This window comes from Struthio camelus, chromosome 7 (genome assembly GCF_040807025.1).
Source record: "Struthio camelus isolate bStrCam1 chromosome 7, bStrCam1.hap1, whole genome shotgun sequence".
In the NCBI taxonomy this organism is placed as follows: Eukaryota; Metazoa; Chordata; class Aves; order Struthioniformes; family Struthionidae; genus Struthio; species Struthio camelus.
The window spans coordinates 12,099,053-12,126,191 of record NC_090948.1 but is presented as its reverse complement, the minus strand read 5'-3'; the positions used below and the strand labels follow the sequence as shown (position 1 = coordinate 12,126,191).

Sequence of the window (27,139 nt, the reverse complement as noted above, 5' to 3'; positions counted from 1 at the left end):
CTCGCCCTTCGCCGCCTCGCCGTCGCCCGGGGCAACGGGCCCACTTCCGCCCGAGGCCAAGATGGCGGCGGCGGCGGCGCGACCCGGAAGCGCTCCCTCGCTCCCTCCCTCCGTCGGCGGCGCCCTCCTCCATGGTGCCGCGGGAGGGCTGTGGGCGGGGAGTCCCGTGACGGCTCGGTGCGCAGAGACGGTGGCCGGCAGGGGCGGCGGGCGGGCGGGGGCCGAGCGCGCCGGAGGAGGATGGCGGAGCCCGCACGGTACGGGGCGGCCGAGGCCGAGGCGGGCCAGCAGCGGCGCCGGGGCTGGCCGCGGGCGGGCGGGCGGCGGCTGACAGCGGGCGGGCGGGCCCGGCGGCGGCTGACGGCGGGAGGCCGCGGCACAAAGGCGGCGGGGAGGGCCCGGCGGGCAGGTGGCGGCGGGGGGGCGCCCGGCGGGGGGCAGGGGGAGGTCGCCGGGCCGGGCCCGGGCCCCGCGGGCGGGCGGCGGGGCCGGGGCCGGGGGCGGCGCCTGGGGGGGCGGCGGCGGGGCGCCCTCCGCGCTCGGGGCCGGGGGCAGCGGCGGCGCCCGAAGGAGGAAGCGGAGTGGTGCGGCCGCGGCGCGTCCCCGCCGGGTGTGCGGGTGTGTGTGTGTGCGCGTACGGGTGTGCGCGGCTAACGTCCGGTAAGGCTGGGCGCGCTCGGGGTCGGGCTGGCATCCCCGGCCGTGCCGGGGGGCGCGCTGCCCGCCGCCCTCGCGGCCGGCCGTGCGGCTCTTTTCCTGTTTCACCCTATTTACCGAGGGTGGCGACGCCGGTGGAGCCAGGGAGGCTCTCTTTGCTCGAGCCGTCGCCTTCCCCCGTAGCCAGGTGATTTTACTGGCGTTCAGAAACGTGGAGGTGTCGCTGGGAAAAGCGAGTGACAGCTTCCCACAGGCATTTGTGCTCGTAGGCCGTGTTTTCCCTAAGTTATGCCCGTCTTTCTTCTGGAAGTGGTTAAAAAAACAGCAGCAGTCTTGGGTAAGGTGAGCGGTTATGCACACTTGGCTTAGGCTGTGTTTGTGGGTGAGCTATACAGTAATTCAGCAGCACTGAAGTTCAGTGAAACTACTGCTTTCTGACTTTACAGGTTTATTTAAGGATAGGTATGGAAACGGCAGAAAAAGTCGTGACTTGTCACGAAACAATTTAAAAGTGTTAAAAGTAATAACTGTAATTTTTAATCCATGTACTTGAGATGGGACAATGAAGGCATGCATTTTAGGCTGTTCTGCACATGTGCATGCACAAAGGCACTTTCAGTGCGGAATATTAATAACGATGGAGTTCTAACTGTGTGTACATTGCAATTGCTGCAGTACCCCCCGCCCCCCTTTTTTTGGAACTATCAAAATATAGATTAAACAATATTTCTAACAATTGAGGTCATAATTTTCTGCCATTTACTTGTTTGTATGTGATATGTTTGATTTTCATCTTTTTATTTCTCCCTTTTACCTCCTGAACAGTGGGTTTTTATCGTTAGATGTTATTGGATGCTTCTATTTATAAAATCAAGGGCTTAAAAGTAGGTGGTGGTCAAATTAAATCACACTTATTTACAGCCATATTTCAGGCATATGTTGTATGATGATCTTGATATATTCCTAGCCTGATTTGGGGGAAGATTTACTGTATCCTATGAATTTGTTAATACTCTGTTGTGCATGCATTTTAATTTTAGTAACACCCTTTTCTTGTTGAATGATTTGGGCTTGACTATTCTGGTGCTCCATGTAATTATTCTTTGCTGTGGGTGAATAAAATGGAAGATTTGAAGGTGGATTCCTTTTAATTTAGGCTAATGTTTGTCAGTCGTCAGGATTTCTGTACGTGTGGTGAGGCAAAGCACGTACATCAGGCAAAACTAATGTTATAGCTAATCTTGTAGTACAGAAAGATGATTCCAGACAAAGCTTTCCTTGTATCCACAGCCCTCCTTTGAGGAGCACTGAGGAATTCTCAGAGAGGATGCTGTCTTCTGTCATGTCCTTCTCGTTCTGCTATTCTTTATTCTGCTCTTTCCAGAGACGTTAAACAATGCCCAACGTTTTTCTTAAGGGTAATAGCAAAGGTAGGGTTGATAAACAGTGCTGGCTGTGAATAGCTGCTGTTCCCGGTATAGATTTTCTTCTCCAGTGTGACATATCTGTAAGGCAAGAGGTGTTGGGAGGGGCGTTCCTTTGTTATGTTGACACTTAAATCACGCTGACAGATGTATTGTCCTCTAAGAATCGTGCATGAGCGAAGGGATTCCGTCGGACGATGAGGTATTTTCTTTGCTTGCCTCCGTGCACTCTTAGTTTACGTGCAGCAATTAATTTCTCGGAAGATTGCGGTGCGTGTTCCTTTTAGGAAACCCTGGATTTATTGTTGCTTGGCTGTGGCTTTCTAGAAAAGAATGTTTCTGCTGAAGCAATGTGCCGTGATCCTTGCTTGTCACTGTGAGGCCCAACTGGTATTAATTTGTGTAGCATAGCCATGAAATAGGTGGATATTTGTGTTTGTATGTATGTATGCAGGCACACTGCTCGTGCATATTAATCGGATTAAGACTGTAAAAGTGTCTTCTACTTGTTAGGAATGAGAAGGATCAAATTTGATCTTTTCCTGATAAGGCTGAGGAAGGTAACTCTCCCCGTGTGATGGGAAGGAAAGCAAACTGCGTTAAGAGATGTCATGCTTCTAAGGCGTCGTCGCCGGGGATTTGGGTGGGTACTGAACATGAAGTTTCTCCCTGGCGGCGGTTTTTCTTTCGTATCTGAAGAAAGATGGAAACTTGTGCGTTTGCAGGGAAGGAGAGGCGGCGAGTGCCTGCTCCCCCCGCAGCGGCCGGGCCGGCTGCCCGCGCTGCCCGCGGCCGATCCTGCTGCCGCCGGGGCCGGAGGGCTCCGCGCGGCTCCGCCTGCCGCGAGCGGCCTGCGCGGGGCCACCCGCCTCCGCCAGCGGCGCCGGCGCCTCGGGGCTCGGCCTCCTTGTTGTAGTTGTTGTTATTAGTTTCGTGGGGTAGCTTTGTGGATGCTCTTTCAGTCGAGCCCCTTCTTGCTTTGCTCTCGCTTGTTGGAAAACCTCGTGTTTATTTGCATTGCGTGCAACTCTGCGTCTCAGAGGAGCTGTTTCTGCCTCTCTTTATGGTGGGTTTGTGCGTGCGCGTGTGTGGGAGGGCTGGGGAGGACACAGTAGTGAAGATTAAACAGCCAGTTGTAGCTAGATGGTGGAGATAAAAAGAAGCCGTGTTTACATTCAGATTGTACCGGCTGACATATTTCAGGCTGTTTGATGCACTGGTGTGGGTATGTTACAAAATGTGCCGAGATAAAATGTAACAGGTTGTATAATAAGAAGGTAATGTTTGCGCTATTAGCCGTTGACCGTAATTCGCCTTTTTTTTTTTTTTTTCCTGCATTGCTTGGGCATGACCGTATTGTGAAATACAAATAACGTGCTATTAAATCTGGGCATTATCCGACACTAAATGTTGTTCAGCAAAAGCATTTTCGATATAGCAAAACAACGATCGCTTGGTGAGAAGGGGCTTTTAATTACCGAAAATGTTTCCACTGTTAACTTCTAGGAAACTGATGTGTTTTGTACTGAGATTATGCAGTGTTTATATATGTATTTTTAAACGTAACTTTATACCACATAGTTAATTTTGGCCTGTGTAAAGATCGTTGCAGTTTAAGTAGTACTTAATCTGTATTGTACTACAGCAGAAATACGTTTGAGTACACAGTCTATCATAATTGTAGACATGCTGATTAGCGTGAGAATATGTTAAGAGGCTGTGAATTGGTGTAGATAAATACTATGATGCGTGGTCAAGGAACTTGAAACAATCTGGCATGCCTATATACTTGGGCCTTCTAGTATTGTTTTACTGTTAATGTGGACACGTTAAAAAAAGAAAAAGGAAGAGTTGACCTTTTTTTGTTTTGTCTTGCTTTTTGTTTTCCTACTGGAGGGCAGCTTGTGTTGTCGAAGTGGATGTACATTAGATCTTAAGTTGCACCCCGCCCCCTTTTTTTGTTACAAAAATCTTTCTGCTGGAGAGCATTTTTTTGCCACAGGGAAGTACGTAGCTCTGTGTATGTGGTTTTTGTGCGTGTGTGTTTTAACGTAGTTGAAAGTTTGCTGCTTGTCTGGTAGCGGTGTCGGGGTTTTGCAGCGCTGGCGGTGCGAGCTGTACTCCAGCCCAGTGCTTCGTCTTGACAAACATCGGACTGCGCTCACAGTAACGTGGTGGACGTGGCTTGCTCTTACCTTTGCCATGCTAATCTCGTACGTGCTTTTTGTTTATAGCTTAAATTGATTCATGTTGTAGGTATGAGCAGGTGATATGAAGTGATCGAGGAGGCTATTTCCACGGAGCCTTGGTGATCCTACAGATGTTGTATGCGCCTGCGTGGACCGTGATGCCCCTGTGGCCACGCTGGCTGTTCTGCCTGTCTTCTGGTTGTCCTTTCTGCTGGCTGAACCTTTCTGGTGTGCGACTGAAGGGGCTGCGCACCAATGCAAATAGCCTTTCCAATACCATCCACATTTGCATTATAATAGCTGCATAAATATTGCAGCACATCTCAGTTCTTTCTCTCACTGCTTTGACTGCTGGGGTTTAAAATAGTTTCTTTCTGTAGCGTAGATGTTGTTCGTAGCTGGCACTGCTTTAGAGAGGGGTTCTGAAGTGCATCTGTATTAAACAGTGAAGCCTGTTTGCCATGAGGTGCAATTTTAACTTACCCGTGTTCTCGTCTCCCACTCCTTCAGCCCACAGGTTGATATAGGCAATTGCAGGGAAGGAGAAAAAAAAAAAAAAGCATGAGCTTTTTTTCTACCAACTATTTCTAAACTGACTTTATATTTGGGGCTGCATAGCATGTTGCTTGAAACTTAGTTCTGCATTTTTTTCCATTTTCAAGACTCCTATAGGTATCGGGGGAATATTTTATATGTAAGAAATAGAAAATATGGTGCCACCATTGTTTTGGTGCTGAAATATTGAATGACTTATGACTAACTACCAAACGCACTCTGAATTTTCTTTGAAAGTGTAAATACAGTGATATGACTGAAACCAGGCACTCTTTCTGAGAAATGGTAACAGTTACCATCACCTATCGGTCATAAGATTGCTTTTCAAAGTTGTTAAACAGCACAGTGGTTAACAATACTTACCTGACTTTTAATAGATGCATGGTGACTTTTTTGAAAGCTAAAACAGAATGCCAAATTTAAAGGCTTTGAATTCATTTCATGTAGCTACAACCTTATTACTGATGTATTACTTGTCAAATTTTGGGATGGGTAATGTGTTATGCTATTACTTTTATTTATTTATTTATTTATTTTTGCTAATCAGTTATAATCCTAGAGTTCACTCTGTCCTGCATGATTTGCCTTAGTTCATGAAAGCAGCACCAAGAAAAGTATATTAAATCAAATTTATTTTTTTCCATCTGATGTTAGTAGATTGCTACTCTTTCATATGTTTACACATTTCAGAGAGGTAGTAATTGTTCAGGTTAATGCTATGATGAATGACCCTGTTATTAAAGCTATGAAGACATGATTTTCTGAAACAGTGAGTGATAGTATTTCAAGAAACCGTGAATTTGCTTTGAACTTATATGTGGTCATAGACCTCTCAAGCATTTTGCGCAGTACTTCAAACAGTATATTACAGTAAAATAGAAAAAAAAAGCTCTAAAAAAGAGTGTTTTTAACACACGCGTATGTTGTGACAACTTGAGGTGTAGAAGAAGTATTCTTAGTGATAGACATGGAAACATAAGGGTAAAGACTGTTAAGTGAAGGAATAATCATGAAACCCTTACACCTGAGAAACTTTGGATGTCGTGTGTTTGTACTGTAAATGTGCATAGATTTTAATTATACATTGGGTGTTAATGGTGATGTTGGCTTCGGTACCTTGAGAAGCACTGCAAAACCACTTTAGGATTTGGCATTGGATTTAGATCTATACTTTCACTATTTCACTTCTAATGGGAATTAATATTAATCCTACTAATTGAAGAGGTGATTCTTGAAATTTTGAATGATCAGAAAGATTCATTGGTCTTCCGTATTGTGTTGACTAGAGAGAAAAATTAACATGTTTGTTTATTACTCTTAGTAATGAAGAGTTACCTTCCTGACAGTCAAAAAGACCAAGGCCCTTTATTTATTCTTGGACTAGCTGCAGCATCAGTTGTGGAGAGTCAGACATCTCTCTCTCTCTTTTCCTCCTTCTTGTCTGTGTCCCAGTCATCTAAACCTTGACAAATAGGGGGTTTTGCTCTCTCTTCTGTTCGGTATAAGGCTTCTTTCCTGTGACTGGCAGTAATGGCAACCTGTGTAATTGTGCTGTGTGAACTATCTAGTCTTTTTGTATAGTAAGATTTTTTTTTACTGTTGTATTTTTCAGATGCTGAAAGTTAGATTGTAATCTATGTTGTAATAATTTTATGTTGTAAAATTAATCATGTTTATTGATTATTGTCCTGGAAGTAAATAGTCCCATTGTATAAAAATACTTGGAGAAAATTTGTAAAAAAAAATTTGTTTAACTGCCTTAGGGGGAAGGGGAAGGAGAAAGGAGCTTGCATAGAAGAGTGTTTTTTATTTTTATTTTTAGTCAAGAGAAAGCAATGTAGTATGTCATTGTAATTTAAAGGTTGGTAGGGTAAAATAGTGAAGTTCTTAGTAGGTTTGTAAATGGCGAAATTTATACATACTGTGTAACTGCAGGTAACCGAGTAACGCTGAGGTTCTTCACTGAGCTTCAGGCTTGTTTTTCTTCATGTTAGATGTAATCCAGTAAAATACTGAAGTTTATTCAACTCTCCTTTAAAAAAAAAAAACCAACTTTACCCCCCCACCACCACAACACCCACCCCTCAATTGTCCAAGGAAAATAACTGAACGATCCTTTTTTTCTTCATTGTAACTGTAGAGTTTTGTGCTTTTTGGACAGTGCTTTTATACCTCTCCTTTTTTTTTTTTTTTTTTATACCTCTCCCCCGCGCCCCCCCCCCCCAGCTTAAGTCAGCTGCTGCAGAAAAGCAGAACTATGCAGTTCTTTCAAGTCTAAGGGATACTCGTGCAGAGGATTCTTCAGGTTTCCCTAAATTTTAAGTTCTATTTGGAAGCTTTTAGTAACACAGAGTTCACTGAGTGTAGCAGAGAAGGTGACTTCACTGGCAAACTATATGGCTCCTGAAGGCATTAGGTGGCTTAGTATATAAACAAAAGCCCATAGCAGTCTAAAATAGGTCTTCATAAAAATAAACAGTGCAAAAAGTGACCTCCTAAACAAGTGAAGTGAAGGGCTACCAGAGGATCCATCTATTAGTCCTGCACAATGCTGATCGTAGCAGAATATGAAGGACTTGCCATGAAAACTTATTTTGCTGTTGCCTCTGACATAGCATTCAAATTACATACATTTTTTACTCATTTTTTTCGTAGAAAGGACTGTACAATCAAAAAGTTGAAAAACAAGAAAAACCTATAAAATACGTATTTTGGACTGTTTTACATGATTTTCTTATTTTGCAAAACCTAAAATATTTCTAATCAAAGAGAATTTTATGATACTGGCAGGTTATGTGAATTATATTGAAGTTTATTGATAGTTTATCTCGTTTCATGAACAAAGAAATGTGTTAGTATATACTATGAGGTAAGGTACCTGGGAACTTGTGTTTGCGTGGCAAATTTTGTCCCAGTAAGTCTCTAACTCTTGAACTCTTGTATAGTGCTGCTGATTAAGGGAGATTTCAGGTTATCTTTTTTTTTTCATGGTGGGCTACATATTTGCTTTTTGGAATATTTAAACAATTACTTGGCAGCTTTCTTGATAACGTATTGTGTGTGGCGGGCCTAGCTAGGAAGGAAACAGGAGTTTTTAGTTCTGTAACTCTGAGTAGTAGTTCGTATAATAAATATAACAACCTGGGCTTTTTTTGTGACTTCATCTGTAAATTTTTTTTTTCTGTGTTTTAGGTTACTGTTAGTCATTATTTCTCCCCTCCTTTTCCCCAGAAGAAGTCTTCAGAGAACTGTTGGTAGTTATTTCTTGCATATAAGCTGTATACTGTCTTGCCTTTTAAAAATGGCTTTTTGCAATCCACTCTTTCGAGAAGCTCCAAGTCATATCCAAACAGCTCTCGAGGTTTCAGTTACATGCGGAGCTGTCATCTTGTATGTTTTATTCTTCTTCTGAACGAAGAGTCTATTTCTTGAACCAATTAGCTGTTGGGTGTAAGCCAGAACTTTCCCCTGAAATCACAACTAATGAATAAACAAATTACATTGGAAAGATTTCTATTCTCAAAGGACAGCGGCAGTTAACGTGTGACGAGGATATGGTTCATATCCTGCAGCCTGTGTGTGCGTGCGCGCGCAGTCGGTCCCGCTGAAATCAGCGGGGTGAACTTTGGGTACGGATCACGCGTTTGCATCCGATGTTTGATGGTGCGTCTCTCTTGGAACGTTTCTGAAACCGTTCCAGCTCTTCTGTAGCAAGCAGATGGGATGCGCGCGCCTTCGTTAGCAAGCGGTTATCGCTGCTGGTGGGACTGAATCTTCATCACGCGCCGGGTGTCCGACTCGGCTCTTTCTGTGTGCCGGCTCCCACGGTTGGTTCTACTCTCTCTAGGAAGAAATCAGTAATATCGTTACATGCTCCTGCCCTCCTGTGGTAATGGAAACCTAAACATTTCTCTCAAAAACCAGGCTGTGTGAAAATAGAAGGGAAAGAGGTGAGAGCAGGGAACTACTACTTCTCTTCTGTAACAACCGCTTGCATCTCTCAAACGGTATGTGTGCTTTTGGCTATGTGTTCGGCTTCAGAAGCACCATAGAAATTTCTAAACTTGCTTTTATGGTGTCTGCCATCAAAAATATTCTGTAGACGTTAACAGCTATGAATTAACCTTCTGACCTTTTTATCTGGTGTGTACTGTCCCTTTTGTGTTAAAAGAGAGAAGCTAAGGCACAGAAATTTTAGGGAAGATCTTAAAAAGCAGAAATGGGAATTAGATGCTCTGCTTTTGGTGTGTGAGCCGGTGGGAGCTGAATACGCAGCTCTGAGGCGTGCCTTTGAGAGGCTGCCCGAGCCGAGCCGAGCCGGCCCGACGGGGCGACCTGCTCCGAGGCCACCCTGAGGTGAGGAAGGGGCCCAGGAGCGGGACCGCAGCCGCAGCCCAGAACGCCTCACTTCTTGCAGGCAAGGGAAAGGCAGGGCAAGGCAAGTGGGTGCAAAACACCGCTCTGGAATTCGTATCAAGAATTAAAGCCAGGCAGAGTAAAGCATGAGGTATTTGCCATGGTATCATATATGGTATGATAACAGCTAATAATGCTGCCTGAAAGGATCCTGAAGTGGTGGTGGCATGTATGTAACCTCTTGTTCCTTCATGTGAAAAGGCTCTTTTCTATTTATTTCTATCTCACCCCTTTGTGTTGCAGAAGTACTTTGTGTCGAGTCTGGTTGGCCTGAAACATGACCTGCCTATTCTTTTAAAATAGTTCCTGTTCATAAACGTGGGAATCTGAGGGAAGGTGTTGATCATCTATACTAATAATACTAAAAGAGGGTTCGTTCCTTAACGTCTTAGTTTCATGTTAGTTTCTGAGTTAATGGTGTACGTAAACTGTAGATATACAGCTTCGTTTCTTTAGGCAAATGTTTATGCGTTATTTGCATCCTGTCAAGTTGTGTAATGAGAAATCTGTGTCTGTCACAACTTCCAGTCCTGTGACTTCCAGTATCTATTAAAACTACACACACACACACACACACACACACACACACACACTATATTTTTGTTGTTACTTAAACCTGCTTCATGTAAGCAGGCAGACTTTAACAATTTGCCCACTGCTACTGCTCTTGGGCCAGCTTGTCTTTGAAGTATGGTTTCAAGAATATATTATGTAAAGCGATACCTTTTTAGATTACAGTTGTATAGAAGCTGCATCTCCCTTTTTTTTTCTTTTTTTCCATCACATTTTGTTGTTTTACGGTGTCCGTTTTTTGGTCACTCTTTATCTTTGAAGCCATTCCACAACAGTGAAAATATACTGCACAAAGCTCTGACAAATAAAAATGCTCCAAAATAAGTTCCCATAATTTTTGTTGTAAATATCTTATTTTTTGGCACACAAACAACTTAATGCAATAAGACAGCATGAAGTTAGAGCATGAAAGCTACTCAGAGAAATTGCTTGTCTGTATCCTCTTGCCCCAGGGTAACGTGAGGGGTATCGTCTCCGTTCATCTTTGCCGATAGTGAGTGTGTGCATGCCCGAACTTTCTGCGAGTAACTGATGTGCTGGAGCCGTCGACCCTGAAGTAGCTCTGCTTGTGAGCCTCTCCGGAGCTATAAAGTTTTTGGACAAAAGCAGGGGGAGGGAGCATGGAAGGCTTGCACGCGAGCGGTAGTTTGAAAACGGTGCTGGTGGTTATCTAGTGCTTTTTCTAAAAAGAAATCTACTAACGGTTTGAACTTTTCACTTGCTTTTTCTCGATAACCGCATCCGTGCCTTGCACGTCGTGTTTCGAGAGGACGAGCAAAGGATGCTGCGCTGCCGAGAGCGTTCTGCCTGGGCTGGGTTTGCCCTGTGGAAGCTCGGGCGCTGAGCTGCAGGTCGCCCTCTGGTTAAGTGCAGAGTGTAAACTGACTGCTCAGACCTTTGCATCCCGATAAAGAATAAGTTTTCTTTTCTCTCTAAGTAGCTTTCTTGAGCAGTGTGGGTGAGGTGGGTGAAAGCCTTAGTTATTTATTTTAATTAAAATTGTTATATAAATTCTGTGCTGTGTAAATTGTTTTATGAACTGCTGGAGAGACAAAGGTTAACAAGTGTAGACTTTTGCAGATAGTACTGTGCCTCTTCCAGATGCACTGCAGGTGTGTGCATATATTCATTCAGGACAAAGGCATGCTGCTGTTCACTGACCGAAAGGAAATGGTCAGAACTTGATTACTGCTGGAAATGTTCCTTTAGGCCCAGGTTTTGATCGCTTATAAGGTGGCTGCTCAATATGAATATGAAGTTTACACTGATCAACTATAGAGATGATAATTACAGATGTCCAAAATTTAGGAGTTGACTGGATTCTGGTTTTTCTTGCTTCCAACACGCTGGTTGGTAGCTAGTGAGCAGTATAAATTCTGTTACCTGTCAGATCCGGAGGGGCTGGCTGAATGATCCATTTTTTTCATCTAATTTGACCATGGGCACTTTAAATCTGAGGGTACTGTTTGGTTTTGATTATTATTACTATGCAGCTTCTAGCACTGCCTGATATTTGCAGCCTAATATAAATAAACTATCCAGACTTTACAAATAACGACAACTTGAACTGAGTTTTTCTGACAGGAGCGCTTAAACATGTGGTCGCAGAGCAGACTAATCAGCCAGCGTGATGGATCTGATTCTTTTAAATGAAGCTTTTTGTTTGCCTGTAAGGCTTGCTCTTCTGTGGGAGGTGTTGGAAGTGTGTTTCTGATAGATACGCTGATGTTCCTGTAGTTGTACCCTTACTTTTTTTTTCCTGTTTATTTTGTAAAGCTTATTTCACGCAATTGTTTGCAAAGTTTGCTACGTTCTTTGTTGGGTCACTCCAGTTTTCTTTTGGTACTTCTGATGACATGTAGTGCTTCTTGAAGAAATGGTGTGCATTTTGTGCAAGCCTTTTAATATTTGAAACTATATATAGAAATAATAAGTAGAAAATTGAGAACTCCTGACGCTAATATAAGCAAAGAAGAAATTTCAACTGGAACAGATTTTTTTTTTTTTCCCCTCCAACTTACTTTGGCTTTGCTGTTTATTTATTTATTTCTTCTTAAAAGTGCAACTTTAATAAGACTTCAGCATGCTCATTGTAATAGTCTTGCTCTCTGGAAATGCCTGAAGCTTTTGCCCTATATTTTGAATTTTACTTTGAGCTTGATTATATCATTTAAGTTAAGCACTTCTGCTGATTCAATGTTTGAAAAACTTTTTAAAAGGAAAATCCAGGTAATGCTGGGCTGATTTTAGGTTTCTTCTGTTTGCTTCGTATTTGCTTAATGAAACTAGGCGCATGTGCAAGTTTTAAAATCGCCTCATAAAAGATGACAGAAAAGTATTATGTCACATGAAGTAGTAAAATTTTATTTTCTCATTTTACTTTAGTGTTATAGTAAATAATGATTTTGTTGAAAATGAACCTGTTTCACTGTTGGTTGAGTGCTGTTTTTTTCTGGGAGTTGCTCCCTAGTTCAGCATCTGCATTTAGGAACTGTTTCTTGATATGTGAATCTCGGTCCCAAAAATAGTGATCAAATGCAATTATTATTTGCAATTATTTGTTTATTCCGGTGGGGAAACCTAAATAGGTATAATCTCCAGGTTTCTTTCTTGTCCTAGAGGTCTGTAGCAGTTGCAGTTTTATAGCAAACAGGATTTGTACTGGTATTTGAACTGGCTGTTGGTAGTTGATAAATGAAATCCAAAGAGAAAGATCAGAATCTAATTAATATATACTTTTCCCCCCGTTTTTGTAGATATTGACTTTCTTGTTCTTGATCTAATATAGGACAGAAAGTGAAATGGACACTTTTTTTCTTGCTTTTTTTTTTTTCCTGGTCTCTTCTAGTCATTCTACATTCATGGTGCTATCTTCAGATATCCAAGGTCTGATGTAGGGCCATATGAGCTCTATCACGTTTTTTTTTTTTTTTTCCCTAAACAAACAAAACCTCAAACCTTTTAAGCTTAATTTTAAGGCTGCTAGTTTTTCAATTTCACTTCACCTGGAGTTGTTTTATGGATATCTTTCATTTCTTCAATCTTGAAAAAAGTCATCTGCTAAATGGTGAAAGTAAGTTCTGTTGCATTTTAGAGGTTTTGAGTTCAGTGTTTAAAGGTCAAGCCTGCATTTCTCTTTTAGCAACTTAATGTATAGCGTATGCAAGTATGAATACCATGTTCTAGTGCGCAGGGCAGAATAGCTCAGCAGAATCCACAGATCAGAACTGGCCTGCAGGATACAAATGATTGGCTTCCTTTTTCTGAAGGAGAGGTGGCAGGGCTTTTTGGGCACCAAATACTTCACAAGCACTGAACTTTTCCTTAGATACCTCTTTGTAGCCTCATCTAGCTTGCTGCACATGTTAGTACCATGATCAAAGGACGGAAGGGCCAGGGCATCTTCTAGCAGATTCCTGCAGAATTATGGTGTGATCGTAAACATAAGAGAGGAATTGGACCCACAAAATCATCTTATTACGCTATCACAGCCTTCTGGGGAGGGATTAAGAGCTCTTGAATTACAAGATTATTAATAAATGCTAGAAAGTAGGAAAGTGACATGGTTATATACTGTTAAAAAAAAAAAAAAGTATGCTGAACAGAGCCTGCAGTAATGAGGCTGGTGATAGTAAGGATCTTCTGGCCTCGGTTTAGTGGTAATGTTATTTGCTCCGTGAAATAAGCTGGAGGTTGTTCGTGAGAGAAGAGAGCAGTGAAATAAAGTCATTTGCACAGATCTGATATGAGGAATCATGTGAGGAGTTAGAGGACAACATAAAAAGTGTCAAATAATAGAGGATGTGATGGAAGACTCTTTCTCCCACTTGCGCTTCCAGCTGTCAGCCCCTGCTACCACAGATTGAATTTAGCCTTGACAAGCAAGAATGTTTAGTTTAAAATTTCTTTGTACGCATCATGGCTGAATTTGATCCCCATAAGATACTGATTTAATATAAGCTGATTTTATGTATATATCTCTTTTTTTTTATTTAAAGCATATGTTTATAGCATTTAATTACACTTTAATGGTAAGCTAACGCTAACAATTGTCAGAGCAGTTATGTTACTCGTTGTCCCTGTAAGAATGACAGAAGCTTTGGGTTTGGTAGGAATTTATGCGATACAGATGGGTGATACTCAGCTCTCTGGACTGTAGCCCCCCTTCTCCACCTTCTGTTTGAAGAATTATTGTCAGAGAACAGAAGAAGGGGAGAAAGGAGGATTCATGGGGTAGAGAAGCTGCCCCCATCGGGGGAGCTGGAGGCTGGTGGGGAGGGGAAGGTTTCATGGGACACATGCCAATCCTTCAGTCTCCTGGAGGAATAAAAAGACCTGACGTGATTTGACTGCTTGTTGTCTCGCAGCAAAGAGAGGGATCAGGAAGGGCCTGGGGCAGGGTGGATACACAGCAGTGTCACCTTGCACCTCACTGCAGGGGGAGTTTATGCTGAGGAGGTGGCCTTGGCCGCCTCCTGGGGCAGGAGGTGTCCTGAGGAAAGATGCGTGCCATGCTTGGCCTCCCAGCTTTGCTCTCCAACCTGGCTCCCCAGGTCTTCTCCGCTTCTGTTGGCCCGCCTGTCTGTCTTCCATCGCGCTCTGTTGGTTACTCCTGTAGGTTGTCACGTCTGTAGTTCCTTGCAGTTTGCACTGAGTGCTCCTGCCTTCGCTTCAGGGAGATGGTGGTGGTGGTTCTTGCCTATCTTCTGCCTGTGTACCTGCGCTCTTTTCTGGTGCTGTTTTCCTAGGAAGCATCGTTCTTTGTCTTGTCTTCCCTTCACACTGTTTTGAGAATGGTTGAGTAAAAAAGGAGCAAATGGGTAGGAAGAGTTTATAATAACAGGTATATCAGCTTCCTTGTTAGACTGAGATTTTTTTTTTTTTTTTTCCAGAGGTTTATGAATCTCTGCAATGCTTTTGGTTTCTTCTCTATCCTTCTCTTCAGGAGCTCTTTTCTCCCTTCCTCACATATTCTCCTTGTAGCCTCATGGTGCTCTTATATAATTTTAGTGCCCTGATTTTGAACATATTGTTCTGGAGAATATTGTCATACTGAAAACTGTTCAGTCCTCCGCGTAGGTTTGCGAGTGTGTGTACCGTTTCTGGATGCTCTCTGCACATACTGCATGCTTTTTGGATTACACTTGTTCTCTTCTAATCTGATTTACTTCAACTACGTTACTACTAGCGTGAATGCCGCTCAGGGGGTTGAAATACTCATCTCCATCTGCCCTACCGTGCCTCAAAGCAGAGATCCCCTGGAAAGGGTGCCGTGCAGGGAGCCGTGCCGCGGCCCGCGGGTGCGGTAGGGGAGGCTGCTGCCAAGGGCTTGCAGCGGCGCTTGCCTCTGCGCAATCCGGCGGGGAGTGCATGTGGGTGATCCAAAAGCAGGTGGATCCTGTTCTCAGCTTGCTCAGTCCCTCTGGTCCGTTTCTCTTTAATACGGGCAGATATTGCGTGATACAAGTGTCTGGAGACAAGCGCCTCTGATGAGGCGCTATCTTGTGTTATACTGAACTGAGGAAACGTGTTACGCTGGGGTGTGTTTTGTACCGCTAGCTAGTCTCCCAGACCCAAGTACATCTGCTCTTTGAATGGATGTCAGTCAATCTTGCGTCCTCTGTTTTTGACTTAATTGCTGTTGAAAATGTGCTGAGCTAGTGTAAAGGTTGCATTTTTCTTTGTTAGTCATTTGTTTTATTATAACTCTTAAGCGCTCATGAACAGATCAGATGATTCTTTGCCGAGTTACTTAGACGTTTACAAATGACATCTGTTTTTTGTCTAATAGGAAGGGTAGCAAGGTGCAAGATTATGTTATTCGCTGCAGATATGCACACAGTAAAGTTTTCCTGTTCTTAGTTTGCCAAAGTAGCGGTATGAACTTCCATGTTGCGCTGAGCTATCCTTCTTTATTTATTGGTCTTTCCGATTTCCATTATCTTACTTAAATTATGGGAAAGGGATGAGGCAAAAGGCTTACTATTGTATGACAGCTGTACAGTTTTGTTCAATTAAGTGTGTGCCTGAATTTTTTTCCATTACCTTCTCCTTGATAAAACAGCTAAGATTTTTTTTCAGTCTTATGTTGTTGCTACTATATTCTCTTACAATACGCAAACCTTTCAAGCACGCTAAAGAGTGTATCGTGCAGTATGTTTTTGGCAAGCAGAAATCATGTTTTTCACTATTTCTAGTAAAAATATCGTTGAAGACATTTGTTTCAACAAAAAAAAAAGAAAGAAAAAAGCCTCATCTGAACAGACTTTAAAGAATCTGTTTGGAAAGGATCATAGGCTTTTTTTTTTCTTCTGAAAGAAAACATCTTGTTCCTGTGAAGATACCCAATTTATCATGCATTTTCCAAAATTGTTATTGTGTGTGAAATAATCTTTTAATCAGGCTCCTAGTTACAAGCAGAATAGTGTTCATGCTGCTGTTAACTTGTTAATTTGCAGTCATTTTTTACTTTAAAGTGTTTTGGTGCACGTTGCTGTATTTCACGTAACTCTTCTTGTTTAGCTGTAGAATCAGCAGCACAAAAAATAACATGAGAACGTAAATCTTGCAAAACTTTTTTTTTTTTCTTTTTCACATTTAGAAAGACTAGTGGTTTAGGCTAAAAATTTGACCTCTCTTAGGTTTCTGTAAACTTTTAGCTAACGTTTGAAAGGACTACTCTGCACGATTTTTTTTTAAATTTATTCTTAACAAGCTAATGTAGAGAGATAAAGATACATAAAGCAAATATAAAGTGACCTAAGATTTCCTCCTTTCGCTGAGTGACAGGCTAAGTTAACTTGCATTTAATCGGTAAGATCACGTCTGCATGTTGCTTCTGCAGAGTGGCTGGTGTACAGGAAGTTCAAATTCCAGCTTGTTTGTTTCCTTCTCCCCTAAATTGCATCTTGGTCTGTTTTTGAAAATGCTTGTGGAAACGAAGTCCCTATTTAATATTCCTCCTCTAAGACAGTGAACGTTATCTTTAGCCATATGAACATCCATCTCTGTTTAAAAAAAAAAAAAAAATTCATTGTGGCTGGTCTTGCATCTTACTGCAGTTAGTTAGCGTGTGGGGTGTAGTTAGCCAGGGTTTCAGACTGGGCCTTCAGACGTTGTGTGGTTAAGGCTCCTCTGTAGCAGGAATGAGCATGAAGAGTGTTGATTGCAGGTCTGGACTTCACATGGTTCTTCATGGGAAGGTGAACAGAGTTCTCTTTCTCTTCCGTGTTTATTTTGATTTTTTTTTTTTTATCTACTGGGAAAGAAATCTCAGTGATCCTTGTTGGAATCCATAACAGCATGAATGAACTTGCAGGAAAATCAGATGTTATCATTCTTGTTTTTTTTCCAATCAGTGTTTAGTGCTTTAGCATTAAAAAACATGTAAAAACTAGATAAGGTAAAGATACTGTATCTCAGCAGTTATGACAATTAAACTTGCTATATGAAGCAGTCACAATTAGACAAGCTTGAATAGGATTGCCTCTTGTGCTTTTTAGAATGTGTATTCAATAGATCTTTAATTACTTCCTACTTATGTCTTCTATCTAGGACCTCTATGTCAGGAATGGTGCTCATTGGATGTATACTATCTCAATATTTTTATGTCTGTGATATTATGCAGACTTCTTACCAACTCTCTCCCGTCCACCCCCTGTGCCCTTCAGCCTCCTGTCCCCATTCTTTTTTCAGCTCCTGCCCACTCCTTCCTTCCCGATTTTTCTCAGCTTGCTGTGCTGCAGGCAGGCTGCTGGCTGTTTTCTCCCTGCTTGGCCACAGTGACCCCGTGGAGAGGGTGGAGGAGTGTAGGAGAAAGTTTCTCAGCCAGGTAGGAAAGGCCTGTTCAGCTACTGTGCAGTTGACTCGCTCTGTGGGAATACCTTATATCAAAAGAAGTTGGCGTGCAGGAGTTGAGGAGGTGAAACAGGCTCAGGGTTTATGAAATACTCAGTTCTGAGTTGCTGGACTAAGAATTCTTTACGGAGCACCTATAAATTACAGGGCTTTTTAGAGGTTTTAAAGTGGCCAAAAGTGAGTATCTGGTGAAATTCACCATGACACCAGAACAACCTCTTAATTCAGGTCTCTGATCTGAAACAAAACTATGCCATAGCTTTTTATGAAATTGGTATAGGAATTATCTTCAACATGAACAAAGCAACATACTTCTACCAGCTCTGAGTCTTATAAACAGCCAGAGCTTTCAAATTCACTTCTGATCTTGCCTGCTCTCTCTTTTCGCAGGCCGCAACCCCAAGGGTTGGCAGACAGCTCCAGGTTAATATCAGGCTTGAGGAATGAAGTCTGGAAAAATTCAACGTGATTAAAGAAACTTTTACCACAGATAGATTCATGTTACAGGTGATTCAGGTGGCACTGTATATAACTATACTCAACTAATGCTGTTTGCTTAAGTAGTATTTCGGTGCTTTATGTCGTTATGTTTAAATCTATTTTGCTCTTGGGAGAAAACATTTGAAAGCTTTGAAAAAGGCTTGGGAGCAATTTTATTCTGCATCACCTTATCATGGCGTATAATGAGCCCACATTTCTATGGTGCCATTAGTTTACAAAGTTCCCAAAGGTATTTCTAAGTTGCATTTGTTTCTCAAGCTATGCTTAAGTATGTGTTCCAGCAGCGCTGCAGGACAGCCGTCTTTTCAGGGGAGCGTGGAGGCGGTTTAACAATGCGCAGCAAGGTGGCACAAGCGGTAAGGACAGGAAGTGAATAATACAATATCCAGTTGAACCTGCAGCAAGCGTTTGGGTAGGCAGAACGCAGTTGACCTTAGAAATATATGTAACAATTAATGACCAGAGTTTGGCTGGAGTGGACATACGTATTGCAGGAAAAATATTTCTCTTTGGCAATTTGTAGTTAGCATACTAGTTCTTGCATCTGTATAAGGATACCTGTAAGGCAGGGTGGGCCATGCTATCGTGTTTCAGCAATTGTTTACTGGACCAAAAGAGACTAGTGTGCTAAAATTTACATTCGATTATCTGAAATATGACAATTTTCTTGTACTCATGTTCTATGCATATACTAACTTGGCCTGAATCAGTTTGATTTCAGCAGATATAATACATTTATCTGAAGTGATAAGATTACAAAAATAAACAAAAAAGCCTCCATCCAAAAAAATAGGCAATAATGGGGCCAAATGTGTATATATATATTTTTAAAGTTTTATTTAGAATATTCTAAATTTCGTAAGTTTTGGTTTCCTGTACCCCTTAATATTTAAATGTATGATGTAAACTCATGGCAAGTATGACATCCTGAAGAAAACAGCTCCAGCTGATCATTATGCTGTTTTCGAATGCTGCTTTTTAAAAAAAAAAAAAAATTGTAGTGAAGCTAAAATGTACATTTTAATTGGGGGGAATTTGAATATGGTTATGGTTGTTATGTTTTCTCTGGGAAGAATGCTAATCTTTTCTAGGAGAAGTTTCTTTTCTCAGAGAGCTTAGATGCATAATGTGTTAATGATTACTAAAAGTAATCATTCATTAATAGTCACTTCTAAGTAAGTATGTATTTTTGGGGGCTTTACCAGCCACTTATGTCTTCCAAACATCATACCCATATTGACTGGAAAGTAAATCTTATTGTGCATGTCCTCTTCTGTATGTTAATCGTTTAAGCTAGCTGTTTAGTGAAATGACTAAATCAAAGCTTTTTGTCTTCCAAGTTGAAGAAGTGCAAATGATCTTAGCTAGAAGAAAATTTAACAGGAGGCAGATATTGTGTACTGACAAGCTGCTGTATGTAGTTACTATGGCATGGGTTCTTTACATCATATATTCTAGCAAATATCCCTTCTTACCTGGTTGTTCAGACTTCTGTTAGAAGTATGTTTTAAGTTGATTTTCAGATAGGCTATTTTCTTGGCAGAGTAACCGTCTGCAAAGGGATCTTGTGACTTACACAGTCGTTAATTATGGTCAGAAAATTCAAGGGACTGAAAGTCATCCAGCATTGAACTTTGTGAAATGGGTCAAAATTATTACAGAAAAGCGTTTTGAACATGACAAGCGAACTTAGTGATTCAAATTCAAAGACAAGGAAATGAGGAGGAGTGCTACAATAAAGAATATTCTTGTTTTTTTTGCTAGGTAGTTTTGTGTTGCTGATAGAAGCTAGGGTAGGATACTACCATAGATATTAATAGAGCAGTGTTTTCTTTAGCTGAATTAGGATTTAGCATGCGTTTAGTTCCTGTTTCAGTAGGCTCAACATAACAAGGTAGTTAGTAAATATGTTACCCTGTTGTTGCTTTGTGTGCTTATTATCTCTCCTACTCATCTTTCTTCTTTTGTCTCCTATTTTACTGATTTTGTTTTGTTTTGATATGCTGTTTTTAAGTGTTGAGAGGAAATGATGAACAAAAGAAAAATCTTTGATACTGGTGTAAAGTCTTGTGTCATCACCGCTATGGTGAGACCACTGGCATTTTGTGTCGAGTTTGTAACAAAGTAGGGGGGTGGTGGGTTTGCTTCCTTGGTTGTGGGACCTGTCCGGGGATCTGAATGGTAGTTCTGGGTGCTGAGTGGCGGCAATGGTGAAGTTTCTTTTACTGTGGGAAGAAGGAAGCTTTTGCTGCAACAAAGCAATCTTTGATCAGAGGAGGATAAGGCGTAGATTGTACTGCTTGTTTTTGTGGAAGATAGTTTACTGCTGTAGAAACAGAATTTGTATATTAACAAAAATGAGGTAACATACAGGTAAAGGAGATGCTATTTTTTTTCTCGTTCTTAAATGCAGCTCGGCCCTAGTCTCCACTAATGTACTTCGTACCTGTTTTGTTTTCTTGGACCTTCCTAAACCAAGATGTCTGTTTTGGGTAATGTATTTTTCAGACAGATGTAGTTATTAGGATCCCTGTAGTAAGACAGGGAAATTTGTCTAGCAAGTTAAGATTTTTTGAATTTCATGTATTATGCAGGATTACATTGCCTGGTAGTACTACAAGTTACCATGGAAACAAAGGCATGCAGCCCAAAAGGTACATGCTGAGGGACGACACATGCAGGAACTACCTTTCTCTACATTGTAAAATAAGCTGCCTCCCGGAGTTAGCAGAATTCTTCCTGCTTGCTCTTAGAGCCTATTTCTACAAAAACACGAAATGGCATTTTATAATTTGGCCGACAAATAATGGTATTTTTTTCTGGAAGGAAAAAAAGGCCAAAATGCTTCATAAAATAACATTGGAGCGTGTATAAAATGAATCATGGATCATGGTGTGTATATATTTTTGTACGTCATGGTCAGTCAGGGTATACTATGCTAGATGAGTTCATGAGGGCACAAAAGTTTACTTCTACCCCCTAAGGACTTAAAGCGCAAGTGATTCTCTATTAACTAGTGTGTAACCTTTTTGTCGGGACAGATTTGGACTTTGGTATGTGACATGGCATGTATTGAGTACTGCCAGTGAGCGGCAAATCTGATGGCCAGTGAATGAAAAGACAAATTTTGAAGCTTAGTTATTGACAGCACCATCTGGGTGCCTGTGTATGTGCTGCGTAACTGAATGGTCGTGTGGGCATCTGGAATAAGATAGGCCTGATTTCTGAAGTGCGAAGTGATCAACCTACAAACACCTCTTGAAATTGATCTGCCTGTATATAGTAATTTCAACTTTAATTGCACGTACGTTTGTAATTATATATTCCAGTAACTGATTTGTCTACAGGTTTAAGCAACTACAAGTAAAACATATATGCAAGCCTTAAAATGGTATATTTGTCAGTGCCCTTTTTCTAATGTTTGTCCAGTCCTTCCCTCTACCTCCAGGTTTTGCTTTAACACGAGATCAGGTTGTGCTTGGCTGCGCTGCATCCTTGGGAGTAGCAGGAGGCTGGGAATGGTCTCTTGGCTGCAGTCCTTTAGCAGATGAAGATATCTGAAAGGGCTTAGTGGGCTGTCACGGCCCGTGCCTGCTCGCTTACCCAGCTCCACAGGCTAGGGCCGAGCGTGCGCAGGGGGAGGAGGCGCTCCTTCGGTGCGAGGGGACCGGGAGCCAGTGCGGATCTACTGAACTGGCAGTCTGTGAGCTACCATCTGCTGGCCGCTCGCTTACGGGACTGAGATGAATTTAACAGCCTGTCTTCTCTGCTGAATGAACCAACCGTTGGCAGTTGGCACTGAAAACCATGGCGGTGTTGTGCTGCTGCCATTGGTAGTCCTATACCCTGAAATAAAGGATTTTCCTTTCCAAAGGAGAGAAAAAATATGGCTAGCTGGCATATTTCAGGAGCACTACATTCATCAGCGTAGACGAGACTGCTTTTTTGATCGATGGCTGTGTGATGGCTAGTTATTCTCATGCTGTCTCCATACCTTCTCAATGAGGTTTTGTGTTTAAAGGAGTAATGCAACCGCTCGGTGACTGATTCAGCAGTTTGTTGTCAGCTGGGCTGGTGGTGGCTGCAGTGGCAGCAGCTCAAGTGCACTTATGCAGATGAAAACTCTGTAGGTCAGACATCTGAAGCTGGTCAACTGTGGGAGAGAATTTGCTTTGTTTGCAAGTGACTAGTTGACTTAAGCTTTTTGGGTTTTGAAAGGAAAGTAGTGACAATCTTTTTTTTGCATATGTGGTATTGAGAATGGAAAGTCTTTGTAGCCACTTTGGCTAAACTTGAAATCTCATCCGTTGCTTATTGATGTGTTCTCATTTGTGGTGGTGTGGAATATTTTTGATATGTCCCATGCTAGTCCGTGTGAACGGTAAATACTTTTGAGAAGGTATTTCTTTTTAATCTGCTGTTTATTTGTGCACAGGAGTTGCTGAAGTTACTAGATAGCATTTGAACTCTGCCTTGTTGCTAAAAACCACTTAGGTCTGACTAATTAGAATTTACTAGATCAGAATTGCCACTTCAAAACACTTTCTTTTTTATTATGTAGTGGAAACATTGTTTGCTTACTCTGAAGTGTCAAGTATGAGCTGATTCTTATTGTTTCCTTTCACAAGTATAATATTCTGAATGATCCTCTACTATTATTTGGTTTGAAGAGTCCAAGCCATGGTATATGACCCATTGGGTTAAGTTTATTGCAAACATAGAATAAAGAGAAAAATCATTCCTGTTCCATGATACCAAATTACATACAGAATAAAGTATTCTTCTTTTATATGCTGGCTTGTAGATTGCTACTACGTTACAGAAGAAGTCCTATTTTATTTGCGTTTAGTGTATTAAGCTTTAGTGAAAATGATGCCTTAAATTTTGAGTATTTTGAGCATGTAATATATTTGGGTTTGAAAGTGCCTGTTTAGTCTAGTGAAACCTCCAACAGGAACCAGTAAATGTTAAAGTAGAGCTGTAAAGGGACCGTTTGTAAGACGGTGTGCCATGGCGATTTTCCTTTTGTAGCAAGGACTGCTGTTGGTTAGTCTCATCAGCTGAGAAAGGGGGGATATTTAAGCAGTGGGGGAACAACTTATTTCAATTAAAGATTTCTTCTTCCAGCCCCCTCTCTGAACGTACAGGACGCTCCTATGTCAGTGAAGGTCACAAGACACGTAAAGCATCGTCTGAGGACTGGGATTACTGGGAGTGACTCTCGTGCAGGGACGCCCCTTCCCAAGGGGGCCCGCCGCAGGCGGCTGGGAGCGGGGGCCTCAGCGCGGCCTCGGCCGTCCCGGCTGGCTTGCCCCTGCCCGCGGCGGTACCTTTGGCCTGCGCTGCCGTCCCAGCTCCAGTGCGGCCCTGTTGCTGGTTGCGCCGCAGTGTTTCATTAGGGAGCTGCGCTCACGCTGCTCAGGAACTGCTGGTGGCTTCAGCTGTAGGTCGGCCACCCTCAGCAGCTATCTGAAAATAAAAGCATCTTTTTAAGAAAACAACTCTCTCTTAACTGAATGGTCAAATTCTTCTCCAGGAGCTGTGTAACAGTTTCCCCCTGCCACCGCCCTGCGCTCAGGTTTCATGGTGAGTGAATGAAACCTGCTGGAGCTCTGCAAAGCCTAAGAAAATACGAAGAGGCCTGTTGTGAGTTTTGAGGCAGAATTGTGGCTTTAAATACTTTGTTAAAAACAGATAACACTTTGATGCTGTTGTTCACATAAAACCATCTTTAAAAGATGTATTTGGGGAAAGTCTTTATTGAGCTGTGAGGTAATACTGGCAGTGATTTGTGTTGTAAAATTACTTTACCTCAGTGAGAGGGAGACAGTTAAGTCTTTCACAGCCTTTCTTGCGTAGAAATTGGGTGAAATCCTTTATCCCAGGGCTCATATTGTATTAGATAATGACCAGGAAACATGAGTATTTGTATTACCAAGATGCAGGTGATTAGTTTAATATTATTTCTAGAATTGCAGACGTTATTGTTCCTACTTCACCAAGTTTTTTATAAAGTAATTACTGCATAAACGTTTTGGGTTATATTGCTCAGAGTAAGAGAAATCTCTTTTCAATTGCTCATGCATATGAAAATAGTGAGCAAAAATATGCGAGATTGATGTGTTACTCTTTTTCAAGCAGCTAAAGAAAATACAGTTTAATCTGAAATTGTTTGTTTCTAGAGTTTCCTCAGTTACAATTGACAGAAACAAATAAATCTGGGTTATATTCACCAACCACAAGAATGAGTGAATCAAAATTCTGATTCTGGTTATTTATAGTTATTTAAAAATTTTACTTAAATAGTATTCAAAGCAGGAGAGAGATTTTTTTCCTTAACTTAGTTCTGAGACTTTTATTTTCCATTATACACTGCAGCAAGCAAGAGTCTTATTCAGTTTTCCAAGTTTTCCAGCACATAGTAGTTAAATGTTTTTATGTCAATTAATATTGACAGGAAGTCAGTTTGAACAGCATTGGAAAATGGAAGTAGTTGGCAGAACTGGCTAATTTCACTGAATTTCCTTTTGCTAAAAATAACTCTAAAAGAAGCTCTCCTTTTGAGATACAAAGAATGCTTGTTTGAGTGTAGTTTAGAATTGATGGTGACTCTTGCCCTTTAATCAAAAGGGCTTGAAAAATATGAATAACCTTTTGAAAAATATTCAGCTTCCTCTGTAGTATATGCAATTAAGCTCATGTCCTCTAAAAGTTTACAGACGTGTTTAACTTGGTGTATGTGAGTGACCCCACTAGCCTGAATGATCTGCCATGGAAATGAAAGTTCTCTAGAAATACTTGTGAAGCGTTTCATTTGGATTAATGCTTGTAGGATTAAGGATTTCTGAAGTTAACGCAAAGAAGCAAAGTTGCTGCGTTAAGTTTTGAGTCAAAACTCAGTCACTGCTGTATGAAAGATTTTAGTCCTGCTAAGGGAAAGCATGCAATATCAAAGGTATGCTCTCATTTGTTTTGTGTGTAAATATGCGAAAATAATTGTAGGCAGTTTGCAATGCCAAGTACGACAAGTTATGAAATAGTAGCATTAAAATTAATTTCATATACTTATTTGGGTCCTTTTGTGCCCCTGCAGTGTGGCTCAAGAACATCATGCCATGCTTACAGGAACGCCTAGAGCGCTTATTTCACACGTTGGGCCGCTTTTGGGCGTAAGTCAGTGTTATTTAGTTAGGAAGAGCTGTGGCTTGTCCATCTTTTACCTGTTGTGGAAGTTGATGTATGGCGACTGAGAGGGTTATGGGAAGAGAAGGGGTCATCCCCTGAACCCTGTGTCTCCTCCCCATCCCCTGCTCTCCTACTTTTGGGACACCCCCAAGATAAAGCCCAGTGGGATGGAAAGGTCCCAGAGGTGTTGGTGGTGGTGGGGATGGTCAGGATGCTAACGTTGCGGTACGGCAGAGGTGTCTACTGCTTCACAGAATAACTGGATGAAAGCCCGGCGCTGGGGCCTGGTGCGACGCAGCGCTAGCGGCGCCCCGGTTTTGCCGCGGGGCGCCGCAGACCCTGCGGCCGGCCGGGAGCGGGCGACTCGGCCGGCTCCGCTTCTGCCTCAGGCCCCGGAGTGGGGAAACGCAAGTTCATTGACACGCTTCCCCCAACGTGGGCTTTTTGCCTGTGTTTTAACTGGAGAAATTCCCCCTCCCCGCCTCGGTTTTTTCATTTTCTTCTTAAGAGAGCAAGTTCTAGTCTTCTACGTACTAGAGAAATATTTTATTTGGAAAGAGGTAGACTAGGGCTTCTCAAATGATTTCTAATATATCTCGCAGTCTCAAGCAGTAGTTAAAAAATCCTCAGTAGAGAGATAAAAATACCAGACATAGATACTGTACGGTTTAGCTGTTAGGGTTTTGTCATTCTGAATAGTGTGTATGTTTTGAATAGCTACTGTGCTGTGAGCTGAGCTCTGATTTCTGTGCACTGCCTGGTGCTTGCATGCGAGCTGACTGCCTCCTAATATCCCTAACTTTGAAGAAAAGTGAAATCTCTGGTAGTGACCCTTCATAGCACTCAGATTTTGTGCCAGGGATTTTCTTGATGTGTTTCAGAGGGTTTTTAACCCTCTTTTTAATTTTTTTATTTTTTTCTATTTTTATCCTTTTATATAGGCAGAAATATATTTTTGTTCCTCCTTGGAATATGTTATGCTGGCATATTGTAATGGGGGAGGGCTTCCCTCTCCCTCCCCTTTTGTAGGTACTGGTACAAGTAATTGCTGACTAAGACACTGAAATGTGTGAAGATGACCTGAAATATTTGCATTACTGAGCTCCTTTCACCAGTACTAATCTCCAACTGTCTTTCCTTTGAGGCTCCTTCAAAACCTGTGTCTGCTGTAGTGCATATATGAAATTAGCCAAATCTCTTCTGGTATGTCTTGAATTTGATTAAATCGAAAGCTCATGAGAGCAGCAGCTCCTTGTGCGGTGTGTGGTTTTGGTTTTGTTCTTTGTTTTTTGTTTTTGTTTGGCTTTTTGGGGTTGTGTTTTTTTTTTTTGTTGTTTTTGCACGTTAGGTATTGCATTTGTAATAGTAGCTGTTTGGCACTGTTAACATTAGTACAGTTTTCTCTGTGTTTATCAGAACTGAGAAACCGCATGTGTTAGTGCTCAGTTCTGTTTGTGGCACCCCCTCAATGCAGTGGAAACAAGCTGACGGTCAGGGGAGAGGCTCTTGCCCTTCAGCCAGGTGCTATTCTCCTGCATTTTTGCATTTCAGGATAATTACATTTCCTACTGGTGGAGTTTTACAAGTATATAGATTATACAGTGCTGAAAGCAATTTTTAAAATACAACACAGTGAGGCTGATAATCTTGAGAGTAGTGGAAGTTAATGGATAGTGTGAAAGCAGGGTGGAAATCTGAAGTATACAGCAAGCGACTGGCTTGGGCTGCTCGACAGAAAATTTCAGTTAAAGGCTGTTTATGCTGGGCTGCTGCTAGCAAACT

The 27,139-nt window shown here is 41.8% G+C and overlaps 1 protein-coding gene across 1 annotated transcript in view; it reads left to right on the top strand.

The window, feature by feature from the left end:
- The first annotated feature begins 117 nt into the window (after positions 1-117).
- Positions 118-27,139, top strand: part of SHOC2 (SHOC2 leucine rich repeat scaffold protein) — a 70,864-nt gene continuing 43,842 nt past the window's right edge. The window contains exon 1 of the mRNA XM_068949632.1: positions 118-257. The gene's annotated coding sequence lies outside the window, so the exon portion shown is untranslated. The remainder of the gene's footprint in view (positions 258-27,139) is intronic.